The sequence below is a fragment of the Mustela nivalis genome, assembly GCF_964662115.1.
Source record: "Mustela nivalis genome assembly, chromosome: 4".
Taxonomy (NCBI): Eukaryota; Metazoa; Chordata; class Mammalia; order Carnivora; family Mustelidae; genus Mustela; species Mustela nivalis.
Genome location: NC_139023.1, coordinates 122,281,238 through 122,301,750, shown reverse-complemented (window position 1 = coordinate 122,301,750; position 20,513 = coordinate 122,281,238). Strand labels below are relative to the sequence as shown.

The 20,513-nt window shown below is 42.7% G+C and overlaps 1 protein-coding gene and 1 long non-coding RNA gene across 14 annotated transcripts in view; one reads left to right on the top strand and one right to left on the bottom strand.

Annotated features, from left to right (window-relative positions):
• TMEM131L (transmembrane 131 like) overlaps window positions 1–20,513 on the bottom strand; it is a 158,986-nt gene that overhangs the window by 124,284 nt on the left and 14,189 nt on the right. The gene's annotated exons all lie outside the window — the stretch shown is intronic.
• LOC309862639 lies at window positions 12,441–19,529 on the top strand. The gene is made up of 4 exons (XR_014310620.1): window positions 12,441–12,641; window positions 16,497–16,598; window positions 18,896–19,018; window positions 19,236–19,529. It is a non-coding gene; the product is annotated as an uncharacterized lncRNA (long non-coding RNA).

Genomic DNA, 20,513 nt, shown 5'->3' with positions numbered 1-20,513 from the left:
GTGTGTGTGTGTGTGCACACGCGCACACATATGTGGCTTCCTTTGGTCACAACAGGCTAAGGTAGGTCCAAATCAACAAAATGGAATCCTAACAAGACCAAATGTAAATACTTGAAGACTTTTTTTTTTTTTTTTGAGAAGACAATTAAATACTTAAGTCTGTGTTGAGAAAGAGAACCTAACAGTTCCTGATAAAAAGGAGAAAAAGAAAGTCTTAAGGGGTTGTTTTGTTTTGGTTTTTGTTCTTGGTTTTGTCTGGCCAAAAAATCAACACAGACCCTGTGGGAAGAGACTGATACAAGTACTAATGAAATCTTAGTCCTCACTAAAATAAGCAGAGTCGAGACCCAAAAACGAAGAAAAAACCAATTCTTTGCATATGGCACCCTTTTGATCACAACTGAATCATTTTATCCAGTATTGGCCAAACTTAAAATAAAAAAAAAGTTTAGATCAAAATAACAGTACTGGAAAAAAAGTGAGGAATGATTTAGCCTGAAGTATCAAAATAATAATTGCATACAATCAACCTAGAGATATTTGATAATGGTCTTCAAATCTGTGTGGAACTGCCATCTGTCTGATGGCAGAGCGAGTGGACTCGTTCTGTGTTGCTGCAGAGGGCAGGCTGGAATCAACTGCTGGAAGGCCTCTGATGGCAAACATGAAATCATAGCCAAACATCAGCTTAACAAAGCGATACGCTCCAATATGGAAAGTGAGTTCCCAAAGTGGTGAACTCCCCGTCACATGAAGTATTCAAGCTGAAGTTGAATCATCAATCAAGTGCGAAGGGTGTCATCAAAGGACACCACTTCTTCACTGGCAGGGCTAGATGACTCCTGTCCAGACCGAGCACCAGAGAACGATATGCCACAGCCTGGCCTAACCCTGCTGTCTCTGAGGGAAAGTCACTACCCAGGACCAGGGCTCAGAAGATAAAACAATAAGTTCAGGTCTAACCCACCTCTCTAAATACTAAAGGAGGGAAAAAATGGGTTGTGTCTAGGATAAGCCAGGTAAAGATTTCAGAAAATGAGAGGAAACCCAAGTTCTCCATGTTAAGACTGCATTCAAAGCAAAAAAAACCAACCCAGTTCAGACTTACACACCACATACATGCTACCAATGCAGAATGAGCTATGCTGTGCAGTATGGTGAACTTTCACTTAATTCCAGTAGGCATGAGAGGTTGGGAAAAGCTCAAAGTGGATATAACTGCAAAGTCTAGAACAGACTCTCTCTTGCATATGTTATATAAACTTCTAAATGGCAACTTCTCAATTTCCACCTTCTAACTAGTTTCCAAAGGGACTGAAACAGAAAAAGAAGAGGCCCAGCCTTGCCCAGAAGGGCCAAGTGAGAAGACCCTGGGGATCCAGAGGGCCAAGGAATCTCAACTCTTCATTGTTCACCCTTGGCATAAGTGCTAAGTGTATCTTGTGAAGAGAGAATTTAAAAGAACTGTCTTCACCCTCTACCTCCCTATCCGCCTCCAAAAATACAATCTACATATACACACTCTGTCTTGGTCTCTTTCTCATACATACACACACACACACACACTCACTCACACAGTGCAATTATCCATGTATGGAGTACTAAAGAATGCACAGCCTCTAGCCTTCTAGAATCCTGCAAAAACATTTTTATGAACCGATTCACTAAAACACATGTTCCAGGATTTCAAATTAAACAGCGAGCCGGAAATGAGTGGGAGAGCAGGGAAGGCTGGCCTCGGCCCTCCTTGGCTCTGACTGTAATCTGCTTCTCTACCCAAAGTGGACTTTTAGGAAGAGTTCCCAGCAGGGGAGGGCCCCTCAGTCTCTTCATTCTCATTCGGAGCAGCAAAACCATATACAGGGCTGAAGGGAAGGGCCTCCTGCACAGGACTCCTCAAAACTCCTGGCTCCATCCACAACCCACTTAGCAATGTCTGTGAGGAAAGCAAGATGCTCATTTTCCATCCTCCTACACCTTCTCCCACCCGCCTCCCCAAACTAACAAAGACTCAGGGAATAGCAGGCAGACTGAAAGGGAACTGTGCCTTCAAACTGACAAAATGAAAAGAGAAGGCAACATAACGTTTTTCTTTTTTTAGCCAAAAACTTCAAAATGCTCAGACATAGGCCCCTGCTCGCGAAAGCTCTAAGGATGTCAGGAGAAGCTGAATCCAGGAGATGTGTGTCTGGGTGCTCACTGCATAGTCCTTTCAAGTTCTCTTTATTTTTGAAATGTTTCATAAGAAAAAGAATATACTTTTAAGTATTTCTGTTTCTCTAAAAACAGAGAAAACAGTAAAGAGTGGGAAAGAATACAGGTGCTCCTGGGTGGCTCAGTCTGTTAAGAATCTGCCTTCGGCTCAGGTCATGATCTCGGGGTCCTGGGATTGAATCCTGTATCAGGGGAAAGACTGCTTCTCCCTCTCTCTCTGCTCCTCCCTGTTCATATGCCCATGTTCCCTCCCTCTGTCTCTCCTGGTCTCTCAAATAAATAAATAAATAAATAAAATCTAACAACAACAATAACCAAAAAAAAAAAAAGGTAGAAACAATGAAGTCCATGACAAGAAGAGCCAGTTTTTCTGGGGAGCACGTTTATTGTCCGTGCATGGTGTGTGCCTGTCTTCTGTGGGTATGCGTGTGTTGTCTGAGTGTGGGCTGTGTATGCTGTGCTTGCTATGTACATGTTGCACATGAGGTTTGTGTGGTTCATTTGGTGGTTGTTCTGTGTGAGGTATTTGTGTCAACATGCTATAATTTCATATCTGTGTGTTCAGCACACAAGTAACTTTCTTTTCCAGAACAGGACAAAGCAGCTCCAACAGACCAGAAATTGAACTGTAATGTGGGAAATGCTTTACCTGAGACGAAGACTTTAAAAACATGTTTCTGAAAATATGAATAACAAAATGGGAGACCCAACTTAGTGAAATTAACTCTCTAGGTCGATGATTCCATGGAGCAAAAAGCTTTAAACTGGGTTAGAGTCACAGGTTTCTCTCAAGGACTTGACACAGGAGTAACAGGATGTTTTCAGCTTCAGGCAGCTGAGGCCTAACTCAGAAGAAGGTAAGTAAGAGGATTTCTCACACATGACTCCCAGGACATGAAGTCCTAAACAGTTCAGGACAGGCAGGTCCAGCTGTGGAAATGTCCCACCTTGCCATCCCCTCGGCAGCATACTCTCACTGGTGCTGAGGTGAGGCAAACTTTCCCTCAGGTCCTCAAATAACACTGCCTTCAAAACTGTCATTCATAAACATCTAACCCTAAACTATTTGCTGGCAACATGGAGGGGACAGTCATGACACTGTCATGGTAACACAAGACACACAACTATGCAAAAGGGGATGACTTAGACGGGAATACATCTCTGGGGCTGGGGGGAGGGTTAGTCCTCCCTGGCATGCATGGCCATTGCAGATGAATAATAAGATTGGTGGGGGTTCTTGGAAGGTTACCGTCCCTTTGGCTCAGTGGGTCTCCCCATCCCCACTGTAATAGAGTGGCCTAAATAAAGTGTTCAGTAATTTAAGAATCTTGTGTTTCCTTTTTTGAAACTGTAGTTTAGACCAGTCTTCTGAACTAATGCCTGGACAAGTACTGGTTGATCCTTTTTAAAGAACTTCTATCCATTAAATCTATAGCCTAATCTACTTTGATACCCTGACTCTGCATGGGCTTCTCTTCCACCAACCACCTCTCCGGTTCTTAGGGACACCCCTTGCAGTGAGGCTGGCTTGGCATTCTAGGAATTCATCTTCAGACTTCTTTTCTGGCTTGGGCTGACATCTACTCCCTGAGCACCAGTCCAGACACCCTCATTAACATGCTGAGATGCTTTCCTACGTGTTTGCCAAGGAGCTACTTCTCCTCTCCGAGGACCCCCTCACACCTCCCCAGGATTGAGCAACTAATGGGTAAACACCTGGCAGAGCTCCACCCCCCACACTCCCAGCACCCTGGCTCAGAGCTGGGTCTAGACTTTTGCCAGAATCTGCCCACAGCTGTCAGCCCTGTCACAGCCCCTCCCACAGCTCTACCTCCACCCTCCTCAATGCCCTGGGTTCCCTTCCCCACCCCACAGTCACTCCTCATGTCCAAGAAGACAACTTCCCACTCTGCAGGTCACACTACCTGAAGCAAGGGCATCCCATGTGTAAACACCACCTTGGCAGAAGGGGCTCTCCCTGGCTCCCAGCATTCAGAGTATCAAGGATTACAAGTCATTATTTATCGGTTTCCTCCTTTTAATGTGAATTTCCCTAATTCAAGGCATCTTTTTTTTTTTTAAAGTAATGTACCTTATGGCAGAATAAGCAAAAATAAAAATAATCTTTTACTCCCAAACAAAAACACTGACCATTCATTGCCCAGAGCATTCTTGAAGACTGCGCATGTGCCCTGTGGCATATCGGTCATTCTGACTTCTGAACTACATCCCTGGGAGCCATTATCAGGACAAGACAAAGCAGTATGTGGGGAACTCTATCACAGAACCTGGCCCAGGCTCGTCAACATTAGTACCTTTTGTCACCCTTGCTTCGGGTAGTGTCACCTGAAGAGTGGGAAGTGGTTTTCTCGGACAAGAGTGACTATGGGTCTGGAGAAGGGAACCCTAGGAAGGGCTAGCAGACGTTCTAGAGGCTGGAGACGGAACTGTCGGAGGGGCCATGACAAGATTTCATTATAAGATTTTTTTTTATTGAGATAAAACTGACAAATAGCATCAGTTTCGGGTGTACCATATAACGATTCAATATTTGTACACGCAGCAAAATGATCACCCCAGTAATCAGTCCATATTTTTCTGTCAAAAATTCAGTGTCATGAACATCTTTCTCCAATACTTTATTATAACGTTATCTACGTGGATGCCCTCGGTATAAATTGTTTCTACTTCTTTCCCAACATAAAGTAGGCTGATTATATAAATATGGGAAAATAAGTTTTTTAAAGGGGAAAAAATATTTTTATATGTTTTTTATAAATAGGGGAAAATACGTTTTTCCCCATGTAAATATACATTTACATATTTGTAAACACATCCTACTGTCTCCTCAAGAAACTCTTGAAAGCATAATATCTTTAAAGTACACACACACTTTGATAGGTGCTGCCAATGTATATGTAACCCCTTTAAAGAACCCTCACAACCTTGTGAGATGGGTGCTCAGTTTTACAGATAATAGAACAGAGGCTCAAGAGATCAAGCAGCTGGGAAGCTAGCTACTACAGAGATGGGGTCACACCGGGAGCCCAGGGGCCTTCCCCACGAGTTCCAGCTTTTCAAATGCAACAATTCCTGAAAAGAGCGGTCTCTCCTGGAAGCCAGCAAAGGGTGTGGGCCTGCGCCATGCACTGATGTTCCAGCATACCCGCTGCCCACCAGGTGAGGGCCATCTCAGTCCCACCCCCAGCTGTGTAGGGCAGCTCTGTGCCCCGATCTGTCCTAAATGCCTTACATATATTTATTTAACTCTTAAATAAAGTTAAATTATTATTATTATTTTTTAAAGATTTTATTTATTTATTTGACAGACAGATCACAAGTAGGCAGAGAGGCAGGCAGAGAGAGAGGAGGAAGCAGGCTCCCCACTGAGCTGAGAGCCCATGCGGGGCTTGATCCCAGGACCCCGAGATCATGACCCGAGCTGAAGGCAGAGGCTTTAACCCACTGAGCCACCCAGGCACCCCAGTTAAATTATTTTTAACTCTGCCACCAGGTACTACTAAGAATATCCACATTTTAAAGAAGGGAAACTAAGGCACAGGCCATGTTGACAACTTGCCAAAGGCAGCCAGCTGAGAAGTAGGATATCCAATTCAGATCAAGGTGGTCTGGCCCCAAGCACATCATTTTGCACACCATTTGAGTGACTTCCTACCTTGAGGTTGGAAAAAATACCCGACCTCAGGTAAATATTACCATATCTGCCTGTGTCTCAGCACAGTATTTCACAGCTCTGCCCACGTGAACACTTCAGGCTCCTGACCTTGGCTCATTTCTTTAGCTTCCTGTGAAGTAAGGGTAGGGGGAAGACAGGGACTCCAGTCTAGCCATCTCCTCCTTACCTCTGCCTGCTACTCATCTCCCATCTACCACTCTTCCACTCACCTATCCTCATCCCATTTTCTCTTTGACTCTTTTCCACCTTGCCCCCAGCCCTCACCCAACATTATAGGTATAAAGCCCCAAAAAAGACAAGTAAAAAGAACTAAACTAAAAACTTTGCTCATAAACATACATTAGTTCATGTGCCACCAAAATCATGTGTTCTTTCTCTTCAAACTATACATTCCTTGAGACTAGAGACTGTGTTTTTAAGCTACTAGTTAACCAATATGCTTCTGGGGGCTTTCTAGTAACCATGCAATTCCAGTTTCCTATTATGAGCATATTGCCTTTTAATCAGTAATTACAGTATAACATTCATTTTCCCCAGTCTAATTTGGCAAGCTTGAGATATTTTATGCATAACCTTGAGACTCAGACAATGATTTAAACAAAATTTTGTGCATATTTATTATTTAATATAAATTCAAAATGGTCATTGAAGATCTCTCCAATTGAAGCATCATTAATTTGGAAAATGTAATGATTTGGACAGGGGTGAGTAAAAAATTCAAATTTTCAACAAGGTCCCTCTCTTTTTAATCCAGGGTGAACTCAAAAGAAAAATATTTTAGTCCTAGGCTTTTAACTATTAAGAATTAACTACAATCAAACCAGCATGTTAATTACAGGTCACCATCATCATGGATGTTTTGATCAGCCCCCTTGAGCTAACTTAAATACTTATACGAAAAAAATCTTCTTTCTTAGGGGCACCAGGGTGGCTCAGTAGGTTAAGTGTCCAACTCTTGATTTCAGCTCAGGTGGTGATCTCAGGGTTGTGAGATCCAGCCCCATGTCAGGGCTCCATGCTCATCTGGGAGTTTGGAGTCTGGTTGAGGATTCTCTCTCTCCCTCCCTGCCCCCACATCTTGCCTGGCTGGCACCTGCACTATCCCTCACATAAAAAAATCTCTAAAAAAAAAAAAAAAGTTCTTTTTTAGGTCAAAGTTCTTTTTTTAGGTCAAAGTTTCCATAACTCCATTCTGCCTTTTCCCCAGTTTACAAGAATTAACATTTCAGTATATGTAATTAAATGATACTATTCTATCTTGCTTTTCTTTCTACTCATCTCAGAATAGAGGGAAACTCAAGGAAGAAATGAGAGTAAGTGAGAATTTTCTAATCACTTCAACTAACATCACACCCATGAGTGTGAGAAATTCAAAGTCTGGTGGCTTGATCCCTGGACTCCGGTCTCAGCCCCAGCACCTCTCATTTGTGGTGAGAACTGAAAGCTTGAGAGGCATGAGTCTCAAAAGTCAGGGTAAAATTGAAATAAGGCTATTTTCTCTTGAGAGGTTCCTACGAATGAGCTAGTACTTACTAAAAAAAAAAAAAAAAAAACAAACAGAAATGTTAAATGTTAATAAATGTTTCTAAACCCAGAATCTTGGTTTCATTACCCCCCTCTTCCAGATTAGATACGATCTACAAGCTTAGAGCAAATGAGAACACATGGCCATGTGCTTTAAACTATAAAGTGTAGTATGCTAGTCTGCATAGAAAACCCAGTATGTGAAAGCATACTTAGTTTTAATAATTAACATTTTAATTTAATTTCTAAATGAACTGTTTAGGCTCCAAAAGAAACACATGCTTAGTATAATAAAACTGGAGCAGGCAGAATTAAGTTCAGGACTGGCCCATATGGTGCTTTTGTACAAATGTGGGTAAGACACCTTCTCTGGGAGGATGTCACCCCAAGGGCAGCAGGCCAGTCTGACAACCCATGTTCAGTGGCATAAAGCAAAATGCTCAAGTCAGCCTGTCCCTCCTAGCATCCCTCCCTGAAGGACAGAACAGACTTAACTTTCCAAGGCTTCAATGTCTATGAAAATTTTAGGATTCCGATTTCCATAAAAATTAAAAGCTAGCTATTTCTCATTTATTTGCTATAATAAGTATGCTAAAGTCTCTTAATCAGGTTTCTACTTTATGGTAGAAATACCATCTATTGAGTTCTGCCAAATATATCTAAAACTAGCCATTACAAGAAAAAATACTCCAAAAGTTATACTGGTATAGAAAACTAATATTATAATAGCTTAAACAATTTTTTGGTATTAAATGTCTTTACTCAGAAGACCAAAAGAAATCTTTTAAAAAAAAAAAAAAAAGGTACTGAACTGATTGGGTTAGAGGGAAAAAAAAAGGTGAGATTTGGGGGCACCTGACTGACCCACTTGGTAAAGCACATGACTCTTGATTTGGAGTTGTGAGTTTGAGCCCCATAGTGAGTGTAGATATCACTTAAAGAAACTTTTTTTTTTTTTTAAGATTTTATTTATTTATTTGACAGAGATCACAAGTAGGCAGAGAGAGAGGAGGAAACAGGCTCCCTGATGAGCAGAGAGCCCGATGCCGGGCTTGATCCCAGGACCCGAGATCATGACCTGAGCCGAAGGCAGAGGCTTTAACCCACTGAACCACCCACGCGCCCCTACTTAAAGAAACTTTTAAAAAGCATTACTTTTATTTGAAAGATTTTTATTATTTATTTATTTATTTATTCATGAGATAAAGTGAGGCATAGGGAGAAATGGCCTCCCCACAGAGCAAGCAGCCCAATTTAGGGCTCCATCCCAAGACCCTGGGATCATGATCTGATAACTCATGGGATCATGACCTGACCTCACTCAACGGACTGAGCCACACAGGCACCCAAAAAAAACATTATATTAAGAAAACAAATACACAAACCATACAGATTGGAATAAAATGACTAATGGAAAAAAATATAAAGTTGTCCCTAAACAGATTTAGAGGAGTAAAAGTTATTTTTACCAATCACCTGAATGATTACAGAGGACAGAAAAATGACATGGACCACTGAGAAAATAACACAAAACACTGGTGACTTATTTTATTAGATTAACACAACAATCACCATCTATCTGATCAAAATCCCTAACCAAAAAGCGCCCGCAATCCAGACTCTCCTTTTCTTTTTTTTTTTTTTTTTTAAAAGATTTTATTTATTTATTTGAGAGACAGAGATCACAAGTAGGCAGAGAGGCAGGCAGAGAGAGAGGAGGAAGCAGGCTCAGAGAGCCTGATGCGGGGCTTGATCCCAGGACCCTGGGATCATGACCTGAGCCGAAGGCAGAGGCTTTAACCCACTGAGCCACCCAGGCGCCCCCAGACTCTCCTTTTCTTAACCAGTTTCCTGATGCACTTACTTCCTACCTACTCCCCCTTCTCTTTTATTAGTCACTATCACAGGTGCTCAGGTCTCCTGGAGCATCTCTCTCCTCCACTTTTCCCTTTTATCCCCAATTCAAAAGCAGGAATAAAGAAAAAAAATTGTAAAGAATGCATGTTCAAGTGACAGACCTTGAACTCAGCAAGAAACTGATGTGTGTTACTTGGTATCTGTGTGCCCATAAACTCTAGTCTACGTGCCACGGATACGCTACGGAACTCATGAGGATCATACCCACGTAACATCTCAGAACTGGGGTTTGGTTTTGCTATGCTTGTTTTGTTTGCTTTTAGCCTCATTTCTTTTTTTAAACTAGAATTTTGGTTTCCAACAAAGAGAAGTGTAACTTTAAGGGACCCTTACTGAATTCAAGGTAACTTTAAGAAATGTGGGCAATTGGGGATAACCTTCCTCCCTTAATTATGGTCTAAATGTGGTGAGTAAATGAAACCCCTTCCCAACTACCTTAGCATACTTTCAAATTAAAATGAAGCCGACACTGACAACCCAGGTTAAATGGATTAAAAGATTAAGGCATGGGGAGCCAGAGCTTTCTCCCTTTCTCCCAGTGCCACCACAAACCACCCCAGCCCTCTAATGATGGGAGGAGTCACTGTGAAGGCACCCAATTACCCATGAATTACACCAACCGTAACCAATTTCAAGATCACAGATCAGACTTTCCCAAAACACAAATCTGCTAATTAAGTTACATGAAAGCCAAACTCACAGGCAATTTGGATGTGCCATTCATCCACCTGAAAGTGAATGACAGAAGTGTCTAAGTTCACGATGACACAGCTACTCCTCAGGGTTACACTGAGACACCCAGCCGCCTGCCATTAAAATACATGGAAGCAGAAAGAGACTCATCTTCAGGCACGGGCTTCCAGGAAACAGCAAAAGGATTCCCCCACCAAACCCTTAAAAGGCTCCGGGGAATCTTCTTAGGTTTGTGAAGCAACCCGCAGGCACTCCTCTGTGCTGAGCTGAAACCGATGAGGAAACAGGTCGCAGGCAAGGCCACACACACAGACGCAGCAAGCGTGCACAGCCTGCCAGGGGTCTCAGAAACCACACGTTTCTGGATTCTCATCAAAGGAGTACAGCTTGATTTCAAGGCTTTGCCCGTGAAGCGTCGGTACATACTGAAATGCTCATCAATCTTCCCACTTACTCCCCACAAGGCAAAAAAAAAAAAAAAAAAAAAAAAATCCATTAGAGAAGATACTTGTTCCTGACACTCATGACTGCGTAAATAGCATACAGAATTCCCCTGGATAGGCTCTTGCAGATGTGCAAAACAAATGACTCAGAAATAAAGTCCACTGGACCAAAAGGCCAGGTTCAATGAGCTGGGTCAGAAAACACATGGGGCCTGCCGCTGCCCCTGGAGCTCTGGCAATCTCAAGCCCCCACGGTCCGGAAGGGCAGCTCCAGGAAACCAAAAGTCACCGCCAATCAATTAGAGCACCAGCCCAACACCAGTTATTTCTCAGGAACCCCAGACTTGAGGAACAGCAGAAAAAGGAGATGAGGAGACCCTTACACGGGCCCACAAATGAGTGTGTGTTACAAGTGGACAACCCCACCGTACTTCAGAACGTGACCTTATTTGAAAATAGGGCCTTGCAGACATAATTTGTTAAGATCAGGCCACTGCGGAGAAGAGGGAGCCCCTCCTTTAAGACAACTGCTGTCCCTCTAAACAGATGGCCACGAGAGGACATGGAGAGACACGGGGAGGATGTTGTGTGAAGACAAAGGCAGAGACCAGAATGATGTATGTAAGCAGCAAGACAAGGAACACCGAAGCCTACCAGTAAACCAGCAGAAGCAGAGGCAAGGAAAATTCCCCTACAGGTTTCAGAGGGAACGCAGCCCTGCCAACACCTTACTTTCACACTCCTGGCCTCCAGAGCTGGGAGAGAACAAGCCTCTGCTGTTTTAAGCCACCCAGTTTGTGGTACTTTGTATGGCAGCCCCAGGAAAAGGAATACACTGCACCTGAACTTGGGTTTCCTTCTCTTGCCTTCCTCCATCTGCGCCTCAGCCGGCAAATCCTCCCATGGCAACATGAAAGGGCTGCAGGGAAACCCCAGTCTGTGGTTTGGTTGGGGAATCTCTCTTAAAGGACAAGCGACGCTATCCTAGGCCCTCGTCCAGACTTCATTCCTTCCCTTCAGCTCCCACCATGTCCCTGGGGCACCACCCTGCTCCTGTCCAAGTGTCCCTGACCAGCGGTGGGGAAGTTCCCTTCCCTGTAGGCGGTACCGGTTCTGCTTCCTCCCACTCCCGTTTCTCACAGAATTCTCAGCACAGTTCTTTCAGTTTTTACTTAAATAATATCCTTCCTCATGCCCCAACATCCCCCCTACAGGCTCACACACTCTCAGTCTCACACACACAGCCGCGTGCCCAGAGGGAGCAGGGCCAGGAGGCAGATCTGAGTACACACACCAGCCTGTACTGTGAGTGGCCACTCCCATCCAATAACTGAGACTTTTTGTTACAGGGCCAAGGTTTTCTGCCAGACTCACTTCCCTTATAATGAATGAATTATCCCTGAGAAAGTTCCTTCGTTCTCTCCTGAGAGCTGACCTGCAATGGCCTCGCCCACCTGTTTACTAGGTGTGCCAGAGCATGGCAGACCTCGATGAGTGGAACCCCACCTTCTAGCCCCATACCCATGATAGAGCTCTTTTAGAAAAATTGGATCAACTGGCTGAAACTTGATACCATCTGAAAAGAATATGTATTCTAGGTTTGCTCAAATACTGGGCCAGTAACAGTAAGCCAGGCTGGAGAGGAAAAAAAAAAAAAAAGTAACCTCTGTCTCCAAACTTCCACCCCACTGTTTTACCAACAAGACCGTTTCTGCTGTTCATTATTTAATCTTGAGCCAAAGTGAATTTTGGAATGTTCTTCCTCAGATGCCTTACACTGGACCAAGGATTCCCAAACTTGAGCACACAGTGTTATCATCTGGAGGGCTTGTTAAAACAGATCACAGGCCCCTCCCCTGGAGCTTCTGATTCAGTAGGCCCCGGGGTAGGCTCTGGGAACTGGTCTAACAGGTTCCCAGGCTGAGCCCATTCTGTTGGTCCAGAACTCCTCTTTGAGAAACACTGCCCGAGACCCGTCACTCCTCCCTGACAACAAGCCCCAGGCTGGAGCCAGCAGGCACCTCCAGCAGCCTTCCCACCATCCACCCCCTTTTCCCACACAGGGACAGCCTCAGCAGGGTCAGTAAGCACCACTCCCTGGTGACTGTGTAAACCCTGCGGACCAGGGTGAGTAGTTCAAGGCATAGTTCAAGGTGAGCATGGACCATTTTTTGACCTGTGAGATGGAAGGGGAGGTCAGCTGAGGGGCGCTCCTGAGAAAGGCACAGGATGAAGGTTCTTTGAACCTGCCTTTGGTGATTCCAGGGGAGGACTTGAGGCTATGAGGCTTGAGCCTCAGCAACCTTGAAGGGAGCCGGGCAGCACCGTGAGCTAGCCACAGAACAGGGAGTTGGAAGAACCCGGCTGCCAGGTGCTGACGCTCACCTGCTTAGTAAACCAGTCTAGACCCACCCAGCCTCCAGGCTTCTTGTTAGGTGACAAAACACTTTCTTCATTGTTTGAGCTGGTTGAGTCAGGGTTTTCTTCTACTTGAAGCCAAAAATATCTAATCACAAAGCAATGCAAACAGAATAACATGCCCATCCAGAGGGCTAAAGACGTTTCCGCGCACATTACAGTGGTATGTGTTCCACAGAGTAATTCTAAAATTCCAGGTTTATATTTTCCAATGATTTCAAAAGCCATGCCGCTGAATGTCAAGGGATAAGCAGCACTTAGAACAGGACAGAAAATGGTGGGGCACCTCAATGGCCCTAACAGGTAAGCCTCCAGCTCTCGATTTCGCCGGAGGTCATGATCTCAGCGTCATGGGATCCCAAGCCCAGCTTAGGGCTCCAAGCTCAGTAGGGTGTCTGCTTGAGATTCTCCCTCTCCCCCTCCCCCTGCTTCTGTGCGTTGTGTGCATGTGCGATGCAAATCTCTCTCTCTCTAATAATTCTTTAAAAAAGAAGAATAGAAAATGAAAGAAACTCTCTAACACACAGTAAAGTGTTATTGTACTCGAGTCTCAGTTCTGGGTCTCCCTTATAAGAGGCAGACTCATTTTTCTCAGAGGTTTGCTAGGAACCATATAATACCAGGGAATTCAGTTACTTTAAAAAAAAAAATTCAGTTGCTTCCACATATCAATCCTAGGTTTGGTCTCCTTATACAGAGAGCAGACTAATTGGGAAAGTCATGTTCCAAGCTGTATCAGTTATTTTTTTTTTTTAAGATTGTATTTATTATTTATTTGGGAGAGCACACAAGGGAGGGCGAGGGTAGGGAAGGGGCAGAGGGAGAGGGACAAGCAGGTCTCCCCCCACCAAGGGGGAATGGGCAGAGGGAGCTGAAAACAGAGGCTTAACTGACTGAACCACCTAGGCACCCCTATATCACTTTAGATGAAGAAAAACAAGTATTTCTTGAGAGAGGACACCTCAGATTATGTGCTTTTCTGCCACTTTGTAGCTCTGTAATCTTAAACTGATTTGCTTTTTTCAATCTGTTTCTTTTTCTATAAAATGGGAATTCCTAGTTAACTAAGGACAATCCATGTAAAAATATTTTGTGAACTACCAAGTATAATACAAGGGCAACCACTTAAATCCAGGTTTTAAGGATTAACTGGATTAGTGAGACTTGGTTTTGAGCGAGATAGATCAGTCTTGATCCCAGAGGAATTACCTCACCAAAGCTTCATGCTACATACATCTGCCGTAACTGTTCATTGGAACCATGGACTGTTATTCAAACTGGACTTCACCTGTTACCAGTAATTCAGTAGCAGCTAAAGGAACCAACAGCCACAAAGTAGTACAACCCAAAAAGTTAAGGATGTACAAGGCGTTACATCAACATGAATTATTTACTATGTACATCTGCACAATGTTCAACATGAGAGCCACACACAACGTTTGGTTTTTACTGAAGCTGTTCTCCGGGAACTACCTTCAAATGCAGCAGTGGCTTTCTCTGAACATTTCACAGGTGGCAAATCATCTTTCCTAAGGAAAAATTTAGTTTTGGGGTGGGGGGGTGAAGTTTTTCTGAAGTTTAAAAGAATTACTGAAGTATAGTTGACATATGCATACAACATAGTGACTCCACCATTCTATATGTTACTCAGTGCTCACCACAATAAGTATAGTCCCCTCTGTCACCACACAACAGGATGACAATATTACTGACCATATTCCCTGTGCTATACTTTTCATCTCTGTGACTTATTTTATAACTAGAAGTTTTTACCTCTGAATCCCATTCACCTCTTCTACCCATCCCCCACCCGCTCCTCTCTAGCAACCACCCGTTTTTGTTCTCTGTAATGAAGAGTATGGTTTTCTCCTTATTCATTTGTTTTGTGTTTTAGAGTCCACATATTAGAGAACTCATATGGTATTCATCTTTCTCTATCTGAATTATTTCACTTGGGATAATACCTTTTAGGTCCTGCCATGTTGTCACATATGGGAAGATTTCATTCTTTTTTATGGCTGAATAATCTTCCATTTTATGGATATGGATATAAAACCTTTTTATTCATTCATCTCTCAGTGGAACACTTCCATATCCCGGCTATTGAAATAACACTGCAACAAACATAGGGGTGGATATATCTTTTCAAACGAGTGTTTTCATTTTCTTGGGTAAATATCCAGTACCGGAATTACTGGATCATATGTTATTTCTAATTTTAATTTTTTTGAGGAGCCTTCATATTCTTTTCCACAGTAACTGTACCAGCTTGCATTCCCATATTCCCATGAACAGTACACAACGGTTCCTTTTTGTCCACATCCCCACCAACATTGGTTGTTGCTTGTGTTTTTCATTTTAGCCATTCTGACAAGTGTGAGGTGGATCTTATTGTGGTTTTGATTTGTATTTCCCTGGTAAGTGGTATAGAGCATCTTTCATGTATCTGTTGACCATCTGGATGTCTTCTCTGGAGAAATGTCTGTTCGTGTCTTCTGCCCGTTTCTGAGTGAATTATTCATTTTGGGGGGTGTTGAGTTGTGTAAGTTCAGTATATATTTTGGATACTAATCCTTGATCAGATACGTCATTTGCAAATATCTCCTCCCATTCCACAGGTTGCTTTTTGTTTTGGTCATGGTTTCCTTTGCTGTGCAGAAGCTTTTTAGTTTGGTGTTGTCCCCACAGTTTATTAATAGGTAATGTTTAGGTTTAGCCCAAGAGCCATATGCCATGCAGAGCTATGTCTTCTGATTGAAATATCTGAACAAACTGGGTAAAAACAACAGGAATTGGCCGTGAGGGAAGAAACATATATGGCACTAAAACCTTGTTTCTCCAACTGGGATATGTATGTGTGTAGCACAGAAAATTATCCCATGAGGTAAATACAGCAATCTTCTCGAAACATACATTTTACTAAAAGATTTTTGAAGGGAAAAAAAAAAGCGATCAGAGAGTAATTTTAAATGACTTAAAATTCTCAATAAATTAAAAATATATATATATTTTTTAATTTCAAAGAATTTTCACATTCATAGCAGACTTTTTAAAACTACATCCCCACTACTTGGGAGAAAACATTGGGAAAGGCCACAATAAACAAGACTTTCCCCGTATCATTCATAAATGAGTTTGCAAAGCAATTCAAAAACAATGGTTCCAGAAGCATCTTTACTGAGCACACCATCTGTGAAATACTGTCTAAATTATTATAGTTAATTATTTGTGAAGTGGCAACATTCTTTTGTTACACCTACTAAAGTGGGGGTGGGAATCACTATTACTCCAGAGTCTTATTTCATATGTGGAAGACTGCAACAACAAAACAATCTGATGACAATTCATTTAAAACTAGAGTAACGAGCTCCCGGGAGACCCTCTTATTTTAATACTTATGTTCCTAGACAGAGAATACTGCCTTGGGAAATTCTATTTCTCCTTTGAACCTTGAAATCCCAAGCTCTGTCACCCTCTTAAGCAATATGAAGTTTGGTGTCCCAGCACATCCAGAATGCCTCCACAGCATTGATGGATACTGCTGTCAGTATATTGGGATCCATCTGAAAAGTACTTTTATTTCTCATCAGCGCATCGTGATGAGTAAAGAGCAACCAAAGCACAATTCTCCCAACATCAAAGAAACCTAAGACAACCACAGTGTCAGCTCATCTCTAACTATACAGCTCTAAGTTTTCTTGAAAATGGAGGTTGGGTTTAAAATGGCAAAACATCCAAGTCTCTCTTTCACTCACAGTGGTACCTTCGCTCTGATCTGAAAGAAGCTCCTTAGAAATCTTTTATGTACTTTTTAATACCCATGTTGTCATTTCCATGGGCAAGTCTTCCTGGGCTGTTGAATCTGCCTAGCTCTTACTTCAGGATGCACACTCACTGAACAGACTTCAGAAGACACCTGACTGTGAAGTATTTGTGACAAGGAGCTGAGACAGTTGTGAAGCAAGCTAAGAGTCAGACTTTGAGTGTTGGATTAAGACACTCCGCCTAAAGGCAATTCCTAGTCTAAGGTAATGAACATCAAGTTTCTGGCACAAGTTACACCATGTTTAGGGACGTTTCTGGCACAAGTTATGCCACATTTAGGGACCATACCCAAGCTCTTGAGATTTCAATTCTACTTTATGGTTTCAGGATCATGAACATTAATGAAATGTTTTGCTTAGTTTTAATCTAGAATAACCCTTTAAAATATACCTGGAATTATTAAAATTGGTTCAAATATCTTTTTCTTTCTTTTTTTTTTTTAAAGATTTTATTTATTTATTTGACAGAGAGAAATCACAAGTGGGCAGAGAGGCAGAGAGAGAGAGAGAGGAGGAAGCAGGCTCCCTGCTGAGCAGAGAGCCCGATGCAGGACTTGATCCTAGGACCCCGAGATCATGACCTGAGCCGAAGGCAGCGGCTTAACCCATTGAGCCACCCAGGCGCCCCCAAATATCTTTTTCAATATAAAGATATAAATTAGCACAAGCTTAATCACTCCAAAGTCTGTAGAAAAATAAATCTAGAAGTAATAATTTTAATAAAATCAGAATTAGGATACTGATCCTACTATACTATTTTTTCTAATTAATTCTAATTGAGGTCTAAACAATTATATAAATAAGTCTCAAAAGCTTTGCTGAAAATTTCAAAACCTAAAAACAAACAAATAAAAAAAACCCAAAAAAATGTATTTTGTGACTTGAAAACAATTTTAATATATACCAAGAACCCTGTTGAAAAGTTTAAATTCTAAGAATATCTATATTAGCAGCTCTCTTATAATCAATAAAAATTTACTTTAGACTGTGAGGGTCATGCAGCCCATGACTGAATGCATTCATTCTGCATCCTTCCCAGGGCCCACATGACTCTATAGAAAGTACCACGGGGCACGCACCAAAAGAGCTAATAACCCATTTTCTTTAAAAACACACCAACTGCAATGACCTAATTTAAAAACCACAACCTCTAATATTAATACCACTGCTTTGATTCTGATGGCAAATATGGTTTGTGGGCTTGGATACAAAGAACGTGTGAAACGATGTAAGTTATCAATTTAAAAGACTTAAATTTGGGGCACCTGGGTGGCTCAGTGGGTTAAGCGGCTGCCTTCGGTTCAGGTCATGATCTCAGGGTCCTGGGATCCAGTCCCGCATTGGGCTCTCTGCTCAGCAGGGAGCCTGCTTCCCTCCCTCTCTCTCTGCCTGCCTCTCTGTCTACTTGTGATCTCTCTCTCTGTCAAATAAATAAATAAAATCTTTAAAAAAAAAAAAAAAGACTTAAATTTGTATCAGGAGCTTGCCTCCCTTCATTCAGCAGTTCTTCACCTAGATGTTAAGTACTAGGTTGGGTGCGAAGGAATTAGTGGATCGAGACTCAGGACAATGCCAAGACAGGTGATTTTAAACAAAGATAGGCCCTGTGTTACAAGTGCCGGTACTATATGGAGTTGGTCAGGTAAGGGGCTTAGCCAGAGAAGAGAAGAGAGGAGAGCAGGAGTCCATGTGAAAGAGGGGAGGGAGAAGCAGGGGCAGGAAGGCTGAAGAAGTGAGCATGGCCGAGATCACAGAAGGCCTTCTATGCTATGTTCCAACGTCTACACTTGGTCACAAAGGGCAAGGTTGTGTGTAGAAGTAAGGACAGGAAAGGAAGTATCACTGAGATACATTACTCAGGTGGGAAGGTGGAGAACAGGTTTGGGTAGCTATAAAATAGAGGTAGCAGACCATGTGGAGATCCAGCCACCACCTGGTCATACACTAGGGTGGGGAGTGGGAAGGAGTCAAGGGGCATCCTGGTTTCTGGCTTACACAAATGAATGTACAGTGCACAATGCGGGGGAGGGCTGAGAAGGAACTGAGCCTGAGAGCTCAGTTAAGTTAGCAGCACCTGAAAGCTAAAAGGAGCTCTCTGTGGGCAGCCGGACAGGTAAGACCCCTGGCTAGAAGGTACAATCCAAGTTCAAGTTCTTTCTATTTAGGTAAAGCTCCAAGAGAACAGGTGAGATCACCTCGGAGAAAACGACAGATGGGAAGAGAAGAATGTCCACAGTGGAACCCTGGGGAGGCATGCTCAGATTAAAAAGCTAGGATCCTGTCAACAGGTAAGGAACTGGGGGGTTATACTGAAAAAACAGCTTTCAACTTCTAAAGGAGAACAAAGAAAAGTGAAAAGCAGTTCCATTCCCTGTGGGGGCTCTGAAATCCCCTTCGCTGCCAAAAGGAAGTTTCCCTAGCGATTAAGTCATTTTTGTCTGCAATTATATCTTTCAATATGCTGCTGAAAGGTTAACAAGACTTTCTTCATGTCCTGACTCTTAGGCTCAGCCTTTAACTGATGTCAAAACGGATTTAGAAGAACACAGTTTGCTGCTGTTAACTGATCATATAAAATCACATCAAAAAAATACAACACGGGGCGCCTGGGTGGCTCAGTGGGTTAAGCCACTGCCTTCGGCTCAGGTCATGATCTCGGGGTCCTGGGATCGAGCTCCGCATTGGGCTCTCTGTTCGGCAGGGAGCCTGCTTCCCTCTCTCTCTGCCTGCCTCTCTGCCTACTTGTGATCTCTCTCTATCAAATAAATAAATAAAATATTAAAAAAAAATACAACACAATGACAAGTCCCACACTGTACTTGACCAGTCAGTATTTACGACTTTCATATCACCATTTTAAATGTGGATACACTATACTGTTCGCCTCACCACTGCTCACACTGTTCACATTCTAATGTACGCCAGCAAGGCTTATGGGAGCTATGTACAGAGAGCCAGACGAGCTTCCCAGAGAGCATTCGATTCCCGCAAGAGCTGAAGTCCGCTCTCACTGGCTCTCATTGCTGAATCCCAAATGCAATCTCTCACTTTCAGCGAAGGAACAGATTACTGCTGGTATTTGAGAACACCCAGGAGAAAAACGTGGATTCAGAGGCAAGAGGGGAAAAGTCTTTCAGATATTGCTTTCCTGGCTTTCAACCAAATGCAATTACATAGCATTCACTCAAGTTAATACAAACAAAATCTTCACTGAGGCCAATTTCCCTGAAAGCTTTCCCTAAGTGTGTTTGAGATCATAGGGTGGCAACTCCAGAACCGTTCACCCCAAGAGTAACGGTGGTCTGCTTTGGGCCCCACCCTGGGCAGGCTGCCGACTGAGACACAGAGCCCTCTTCAGATTCAGATTCTCACCAGGGATAGATGTCAGTGCCACCTACACTTTTCTTGGGACATCTTGAAACTCTCTTTTATGGCCACAGCTATATGGAGTTGCAGTGTGGTCCTCTAGATGGTGCCTCTCGAGACGAGGCATTTGTGGTGCAGAATTCCCAAGCATTGCCTCTACTGACTTAGAGTCTTATTTATCAATAGAGAGTTAGTATGTGGGGTAATAATTAAAACCAAAAATCACAAAAAATGTTTAAAACCATGTGTAAAGAGGCAGTAATAACTTCACAATAAGATTTAGGCAGGAGATTAAGCTAGCAAGGCAAATCTAATATCAGATTATAATCCAAAGCGTAAAATAAGTAAAATAAGTATGTCCATATTGATATAAATAAATGACTGAATGAATAAATGAGGGAAGAACTCCAAATAATT